Below are 9,015 nucleotides of genomic sequence, written 5' to 3' on the forward strand. Positions count from 1 at the left end.
GCCGCGGCAGCCACGCCGGCGGGGCGGGGACGGGAGGGCTGGGGGACGGCCCCGCGCCGCCGGGAGGGGCGGCAGGGAGAAACCCGGCTATACACCAGGACCTCAGAACCACTAGACCCACCCAACCTCAGCCCGGCAGGGCCGTCTGGGGCACCACCCCCCACTCCGGGGGGTCACCGCGGGTCCTGTGCTTCGGCCGGCCAGGCACCGCTGGGCTTGTTGTGCAGTCCCCGGGTTGTCCTGCGGAATAAGCCCGGCCAATGGGCCCCTTCCCTGCTCCAGCCACAGAGAAACAAGGGAGTAGCGGCCAGGCAGCGACACCGACACTTCGTGCCTAGGAGAAAGGTGCACGTGGAGGCAGCAGCACATTCACGCGTGTCAAGGAGAAATTATGCTGCTCACGGTGCTCCAGTGTTGGAGGAGCTGGAAAGCCACTTGGAAAGCATCACACCTTTTTCCACTGACACACAGACCAGGGTGTGCAGCGGTCCTTGTGGGAGTTTTGCTGGAGCATGTGGTGCAGCTTGGGACTGAGTGTGCTTCGCGGCCCCTGATCAGCCAAAACTGGTGGTTTCGCCAGGGCTGGAAGGGGTAGTTTTGATCTGAATTATGGGATTGTAGGTGAACCTTGCAGGGATTTGAACCAAAGGAGTTTTTATAAAATCAATTCCAGCTTGACTTTCACCCACATCAAATCATAGCTTGGTTGGGGTATCTAGCAGGCACTCATACCCACTTCAGCTGTCCTCCTTGAGGGAATGACAGTGCCAAAAAGCAAGTTCAAATGACACCTGTGTTTGCGTATTAGTGCCATGTCACAGTACCATAGGTTTCAACCTACGTGGTCTTAGGGACTGCTAGTGCTTCACAGTTTTCCACTTCAGTGGAAGCTGGACATCACCACTTACTGTAACAATTTAATCCAGTTTGCATTTGAACTAGAACGACTTTAAACAGTGACAGTATATGAAGGAATCTAATAGAGGAGAAGTAAGGATCATACAAAGAAGTCCTCCTTGGCAATGTTCTGGGCAAATTATTACACTTTAAAAGCAATTTTTGTCTATTTCCTGACTGCAAAAAAAACAGCAGCAGTGTATGAGTTATATTGTCATATATACCAGCCAAATTAATTATGTCTTTCATGATTAAATTATGAAACAACCAAGTTCATGACTACGTAGTCCAAGAGTCATGTAAGCCATAAAGCTACAATCCAGCATAAAAGTAAGCTATGGTTTTTCATCATCTTAAGTGACCCAAAAATCTGAGAAAGACAGCTTTGCCCTTCTAAATCTTCAGTGGAGGAATGAGAGGAATTTCCCCAGTTGCCCTTGTCCCTGAATGCAAGGAAGAGTTAATCTTAGAATTGGGTAGCAGTTTCTTCTCCAAATCTGGCATTTTTTTCAAACAGTAGGCCCCTAGGACAAACTGAAGCCCGTGGAAGAGACATTTTCATCACTGTCTGTTTTCTTTTAAGTTATCTCTGTTTAATAAAATCTAAACCAAATGATTAAAACACAATTATGTATCATGCAAAGGAACCTGAGTTGGGTCTTTGATCCAAGTGTTACAGAATCGCTATTGGTTCATCCTTTTTTGGTAGGAAAGGGTATCTGAATTTGCCATCAGAAGCCCCAAATACATTCATTTGTTTATTCAACAAATCAAAAATGCACAGGTTACATTCTTTCTGGAAGTTTTCCAAAAGCTTTGCTTTAAAAACTACAAGTAAACAAAAACCCAAGAGAAATTGGTGCTTACAATGAACTTTAGTGATGACTAGAGGATCATAGCTAGAGCTGAATGAGCTCTGTACTTTTCCGCAGCTCAGCTGGCTTCCATCAAAACTAGCATGGTCACTAAACTTCTGTTAGGAACCTCTTATGGGATCAGAGCCTCACTTTGCTGGATTAATTTGTGATTATGCTAGGTGGGTGAAATACCACCCCAATATGGTATCTTGGTGTGAGAAATATTTAGTTTTCACAGCAGGAAAAAACACTAAAGAATTCAAATAAATCTTGTTGCCAGATGGAGTCACATCCGTCAGAGTACTTTGCTAACAGTCAAATGAATCCAGCTGCATTAGAAAAAACGCATCACTAGCAACATCTTCCTACTTGAGTCTAATCTGCATGTTTACACTTCTTGGTAGTGTAAGTGCAGGAGATGATGGGCAGAGTTTAGTACAGCAGAGCTACACCAGAAACAGTTCTAACACAGAGAGCATGGTTCAGAGAAAACATCAACCGATTTTGTTGCTCCCTGTCAGTTCCACACAGGTATAAGTGCATCAGGAAGCAGACTAGGAGTGCTGTAACTGCAGTCAGACCCAGTTCCCAGGACCGCAAAACTGCCTGGTGGAGAGTTATCTGTACATAGGAACCAAATATTAATTCTTCCCCTGCCAACCATGTTCATCACCAGGGCAGCCTGAGTGGCAGCAGTAAAGTCCAAGGTGAGCAGTGAGAACATCTGTAGAAGTCATGCTGGGTTGGACTGCCAAGCTCAAGGCCGCTCTTCAAGAAACATGGTCATCCATGCATTGTTGGAGACCTTGGTGCTCATATTCTCAGGCTGCCAAAGAGACAGGAGATTGGTAAAGTTAATTTTAAGCAAATGTTTCCTGATGCCTCGTATGCTGAGGTGCACATTTTTCAGATGTCTCAGCTATGGCATCAGGAAGAGTTTTTAGGGCTTTGGGAAATGAAGGGTGATAGCTGGGAGGCGATTTTTGTGTCCTCAGCAGTTCCCAACTATGAAAACAAAGACAAATGTCTTGCCTCCTGAAGTAAAAGCTGCCTAACAAAGTTGTGGATGGAAGGAAATTCACACCAGAACAAGCACAGGAAACCACAGACCTGCAGAAAGGATGAATTAATGGAAAAAAGTTTGATGTCCTGATACTGGGGAAAGGCTGTGGAAAAGTGCCATCTCACACTGTGGAAGAATATGACTGCCAGAGTGGCCTCAGTTAAGCCATAGCATGCCCACTCCAGGCAACTTCATTCCACAGGTATTACTGGAGACAGATATTTCCCTCCATCTGCAAGAACAATAACTCACAACCAGTCATTTTTTTAAACTCCTGAAGTAAAAGCAGAGACAGCTCATTTTCCACCAGCTGGTTAAAATTAATATGAGGCCAAATTTATTTTATTGGACACAGTTACAATGTTGGTGTGCATACTTGTTCTACATGTCCCTACTGTTGCATCTCCTCAAATGACCAAAGGGATTGTTGTCAGGGAAGTTGAAGATGGGAAGCTCAAGGGATATCATGACGAACTATAATCACAATGTTTTAAATAGGGCTTGTAGTACAAAGGTACAGTGACAATGAGTTGGAAAAGGGAACTCACCGAGGCAACCAAGGCCCAAATAAGTGGTTAAATAACTTTCTCAGCTGTAGGACAACCTCTAACTTCTAGTTCTTAATGGAGCTGTAGGCCTTTGGTTTCTTCCACAGCCTGAATATCTTAGAAGTTGGATGCTTGTCTCAGGCTTCTTCCCTTCTCTAGCCAGAAAGTAATTACCACCTTAGCATGGAACCCTCTCTATTGTTTCTTGGCTAGTGAAACTGTTCACTTCAGAAGTCTGTTTTTTTCATCTGAAAAGGAAAAATCTCTGATTAAGGATGCCTTCAGGCAACTCTGTCTTAATTTTTTTTCTTTATGAGCTTGTCGGTTTTTGCAATCAGCTAAAGATAATAGAAGTATTTAGGAATAGAGTGGGATTTTGATTTGCAAAGGGATAATAACTTGTTTTTCTGTAGTGTCTTTTATCCAATAATATCAAATGCTTCACTAACATTAATTAATTGGCTCTGTCATAGCATCTAGCTGAGATGCTGATAACTATTTTGCAAAATAGCTGCAATAGCTAAAACACCAAAATGCATGTACCGTTACTTAAAACAGAAGAGATGGCATGACTTGCTGAAGGGTATGTAGCAAATCAGTGATGTACCACTGATGTGTCTGAGACATCCTATATTGCATCTCATATTGCTTCTCAGAGGTCCAAGAACTTTCCAGTGTCAAAGTATCTCCAGGTGTCCTGGCAAGTTATGCATAAGTATAGCAGTAGATGGCTGCCACCAAGGGTTCAGCACAAACAGGTTTGAACATTAGAAACACTTTTTATTTTTGAGTTGTTTTGGCCAGCATTGGAGGCTATATGAAATAAGCCAGAAGTTTCAACTTGAGAGTCAGCAGAAAAGGAAAAGAAACTGCGGTTCAGCTAACATTTCAAAACCCAGCACCGTAGACGATGCAATTCAGTGCAGTGTCAGCCTGAGCAAAACTCCTTGTAACAGCACTGTAGTGCTCTGCAGAGATGCTCGCTGGGATCTCTGCTATTTTTGCATTTAGTGTTGCTTAAACACCCCCTTGGGTGAAGTCTGGCAGGGGCCCACAGCCACAAGCCCACCATCCCAGAGAGGAGTTGACTATGAACCACAGTGGGGAGAGAGCTCCTCCTTGTGTTCAATCTTGTCTTGTCAGGATTGGGTAATTTTTGAGTGAAGCATTCATTAGGAAAATCTGAAATTTTTGATCCCAGTCAGTGCCTTGAGAATACACAGTGCACCTGAGGACTGAAAATGCCTGTCGAGAATGCCAGGGAACCAAGGTCCTGCTTTGATTCAACTGCTGAGTTTGCAGCCAGGTCTCACACAGTGTGTGTAGGAATGTTGGGGTTTTAGGAATTCTCCTGGGGTTTCCGACGGGGTAGATTAACCCTTTTAGTGTTGTGAAGAGCTGAAAACCTGAGGGAAGAGAAAGAGGAGATGCTTAAAGCTGAAATTCTGTTGTAAAGCTATGATATATCAGAGTATCCGTTGTAATTTCATGAAGATATGGGGGGTGGAGTGTTCAACTTGTAAGCAAAAGCACCTGCGCTGAGATAGGCAGATGCTGACGCAGCTGTAATTTCATGAGAAGTTGAACAGGGAGAGATGGAAGCGATGAGGACTTTTGCTCCAAATGGGAAAGGAGAAAACCTCAGTTCCTAGAGATGCTCCCAAAGATTTCTTAGAGGTGAAATGCTCCCAGAGATGGGTGAAGAGAACCTTTGTTTCTGAACGGCTCAACCTTAAAATGGTACCCCAAAAAACTTCAAGAGTGGACCCTCGAAAGCAGTTGTGGGAAAAGCTGCAAGTTGGGGGAAGGGACTCACATGCGAGCAGAGACACTCTTCCTAAATGGACTGAACAAGATTGTTATGGAAGTGATAAACAGACTGAACATCTTGAGGGTTGTCTTTTTACATTGTCAGTGGGAGGAGGGAGGAAGGTGGGGGGAGGAGAAGAGTTCTGAACGTGTGGTATGATTTTTTTTTTTCTTCTTTTAGTCTGTTAATAAACTTCTTTATATTCTTTCAAGATTGGTGCCTGCTTTGCATTTCTCCTAATTCTTATCTCACAGAAGGTAAACAGTAATGAGTATTGTGGACCAAACCACTACACTAAAGGACATTGTTTGGGTTTTGTTTATAGTGTTGTAAATTTTATTAGCCCTTCCCATTTTTAAGTGTTTGGTTTTGAAATCCCTTAAGCCTTCCCCCTCATTTCAAGGTAATAAAAAAGGGGGACATGAGTGTTGCTGTGACCCAGCCCACTGCGGGGCTGGGGCAGCGTGATGCCAATCAATCCCAGCCCATCCCCTGGATCAAGTTTCCCGAAAAGGCAGACTCAGAGGGTGGGTCGAGGGGTGGCTCAGAAGCCTAAGCCACACCCCCCCTGGGCGGTGCCCGGGTACAAGCTGCCTTCCCTGGTTCGGGAAAATTCTCGGTTACTCGGTTGTTCACTGGTTCTTTGTTATAACTCCCGCCTCTCAGTTTCCCCCAGTGGTTCTTTTTAAATTGTATCCTCCCCCTGGCTTGTAACTCATTGGTTGTTTTACCCTTTCCCTACGGTTTTCAAATTCCCTATAAAACTGAGGAGAAGCCTCAGGGGAGGGTCCCATCGCATTCCATCCCTTCCAAGCTTGTTCGGGTTGCGAAACTTCTGACAATAAGCCTGTTAGGAGCCAGACCAGAACAGCCTCATTCTTCCTTTGTATCTGAGCTAACACGAGCCTGTACTAAGGGCTCCTGCCGTGTTTCCTGTGCAAAGAAGCCAGCTAGCTAGCTCAGCCAGCAGCACCTTTTCTTGATGCCAAAGTCGCTCCAGCGATGCACAGAGGTAACACAGCTGGACTCTCTCTGACCTAGGGCATGCCAGAGCTCGTGCCTCGAACACAAGTACTGCGTTACATGAGGAAACTGCACAGTGACAACATGAATCCTGGGACAATCCCTAGCACAAGATCCATCAGTGAAAGGAATGTACCAAAGAAGCTATTGCTGCCCTCTCACCCCATTCCCACCCATTCTGGCAGGGCCTGTGGAGAAAGAGTCACTCTCCCTCACCCTGCAATAGGGCTGCACATACCACTGTCTCCTTGTCCTTTCATTTCCCAAACCTCCCTCGTGTTCCACATAGGTCTACACTGTCCTTGCCTCTCCCTGGTCAGCAGGTACTGGGGCTCTGCCGCCAAGGCACTGTCTCACAATCTCCTCAAAAGCAGAGTAGCTCTAACAAAAACAAACAAACAAACAAAAAAAAAAATCCCCAATCAAAACTAACAAAAGATAAGCATTTGAATCTTGAAGTGTTGCAGGAAGTAAGAGCCATTTCTGCAGTTCTCTGCTTCATGTACTGATGCAGGTAGTTTCTTGCTGTCATACTCTTGCCCTTCTGAAGCACTTACTCTGGTCCAGGGAATTGGTTATAGAATTTCTCTGGGCATCTTCCTAAGATTTTAGGTGATTAATAAATTGGGACTGCTGTTTGCCTTGCTACTAAGGGGCTGCCACATTCCATGCCAGTGTTGGCTGCATTTCCCTGATTACAAAAAGGGATTCTTACATCTCGTATCATTAAAAGTTTAAGTGCTAGTGGTCTCTTCAGCTAAAGAGCCCACATGTATCATTTGCAGGGATTTGCCACTAAGCTCTAACTAAAGAGTCTTTAGAACACACCTAGCTTTTGTGTGAATAGCAGGTACAACATACATCTGAGGAGTAGGTACAGAATTCCCACCATGGGAGCAGGTAGGAGCCAGCAAATGCCCTACATCTGCTCCCACCCACCTAATTAATTTCTGGCTGTTGTTCTTGGGATGCTTTTCTACCTTGTTTTTCTTGGATGCTCTATGCAGCAAAGTTCCAGCTGCTCCTCGAGGACAGCTTTTTAAATCAGTGCCTTTCACTTCTTTTCTTGAGGGCTCCTGACTGTCTCTGATTTTCAGGGGTCCACCCAAAGGTACAAACACAAAAGCCATCCTCCTGGCAGGTAGGTTTATGTTCAGCTGTAGGAGGCTGTAGAGTCACTTGGAAGATGTTTCAATTGGAAAGCTGAAAGGAGGTCGAAAAACCCAGTTTAGATAAGAGCAGGAAGGTTATACTCGTAATCTTGCATGTTTTGGCTGCCAGAAAATGGTCATATTGGAGCAAAGGCCTCCTCCAAAGAAACAGAATTACACAGGCAGCATTTCTGATGACACACAGGCAGGGATTTCAAGTTTCTACAAAATACTTTAATTTTAATGTTTTTCATTTTATATTTTCTGATTTGTTTTTTGAACAATTTGTTTATTGCTGCTGGGGTTCTTCCTTAAGGGAGTCTGGTTTTTTTTTAAGTATTGTTTCTAATGCCCTGAAGAACAAACTCACAGTAGCCCTATATAATATATTTTAAATATTAATAGCAGCATGCTAGTAATGGTGTAGGGAATAATAGTATCTTCTTTAAAATCCATTCACCAAAATGACCTTAATAAATAACATTATGACTCTAATGCTAAACTAAAAGCAATGAAATCATAAATCCTTACATATTTGCTGTTTGTTGAAACATTTTTTTCAAAAAATTAGCATAAAAGATCTGAAATTTCTTTAAGACTTCAACAGCATATCCTGTTTGTCTTTGAACATCCACCACTTTTTCCAAATTAAAAAAAAAATATATAGTGTTTGATCTCTCAATGTATCCAGATATATTGCTCCCATAATGACTGGCTGCCCAGGACTGTTCAGATCTGTTCCACCTCATTTATCCTTTGGCTAACACTTGTTTGCAGCAGCACCTGTAGCTGACCTTTCTCCAACAGCAAATACAAATCTTACATATTTGTAGGTGAAGTTTTTCGAGTTTAAGCTGCTGGCCACTACTGGCTTCATAAAGCAGTGAGGCATGAGCACAGACACCTTTGAACAACTCACTGTGAGGGAGAGGAGCAATAATGGAAGATGGAGAAAATTCCAGCTGTTCATGAGCATTACTTCCTTCCGGAAACAGCTGAATACTTTGGAAGTTGTACAAAACAAAATGTCAGTAAGTAGCTTAATACTCGATCAAGATCGAAAGTCTATAGGTTTTATATTTTCAAAAGGCCAAGTCATATCCATGCAGATAAGTGCATACAGAGATAGGAATGTAGCATTCCTGCCTAAAGGACAACTTCGCCATCATGAGCAACTCAGCTCCCTGGTCAAAACATCAGAACATTTGCAAAGAACATCATTGTGTGAGAGAAACATCCTTCATCATGGAGCAAGGTACAGTCCTTAAGGCATTTTTTCATGCTGATATCCTGAGGACAGATAGTTCAAAGAAATTTAAGAGAGAAAAATGCTTATCAGTACTGAAAAATGAACAACCTATGCAAATATCTGAAGGAAAGGCCTGTGTGTCATCAGAAATGCTGCCTGTGTAATTCTGTTTCTTTGGAGGAGGCCTTTGCTCCAATATGACCATTTTCTGGCAGCCAAAACATGCAAGATTACGAGTATAACCTTCCTGCTCTTATCTAAACTGGGTTTTTCGACCTCCTTTCAGCTTTCCAATTGAAACATCTTCCAAGTGACTCTACAGCCTCCTACAGCTGAACATAAACCTACCTGCCAGGAGGATGGCTTTTGTGTTTGTACCTTTGGGTGGACCCCTGAAAATCAGAGACAGTCAGGAGC

Source organism: Aphelocoma coerulescens, chromosome 1A (genome assembly GCF_041296385.1).
Source record: "Aphelocoma coerulescens isolate FSJ_1873_10779 chromosome 1A, UR_Acoe_1.0, whole genome shotgun sequence".
Classification (NCBI taxonomy): domain Eukaryota; kingdom Metazoa; phylum Chordata; class Aves; order Passeriformes; family Corvidae; genus Aphelocoma; species Aphelocoma coerulescens.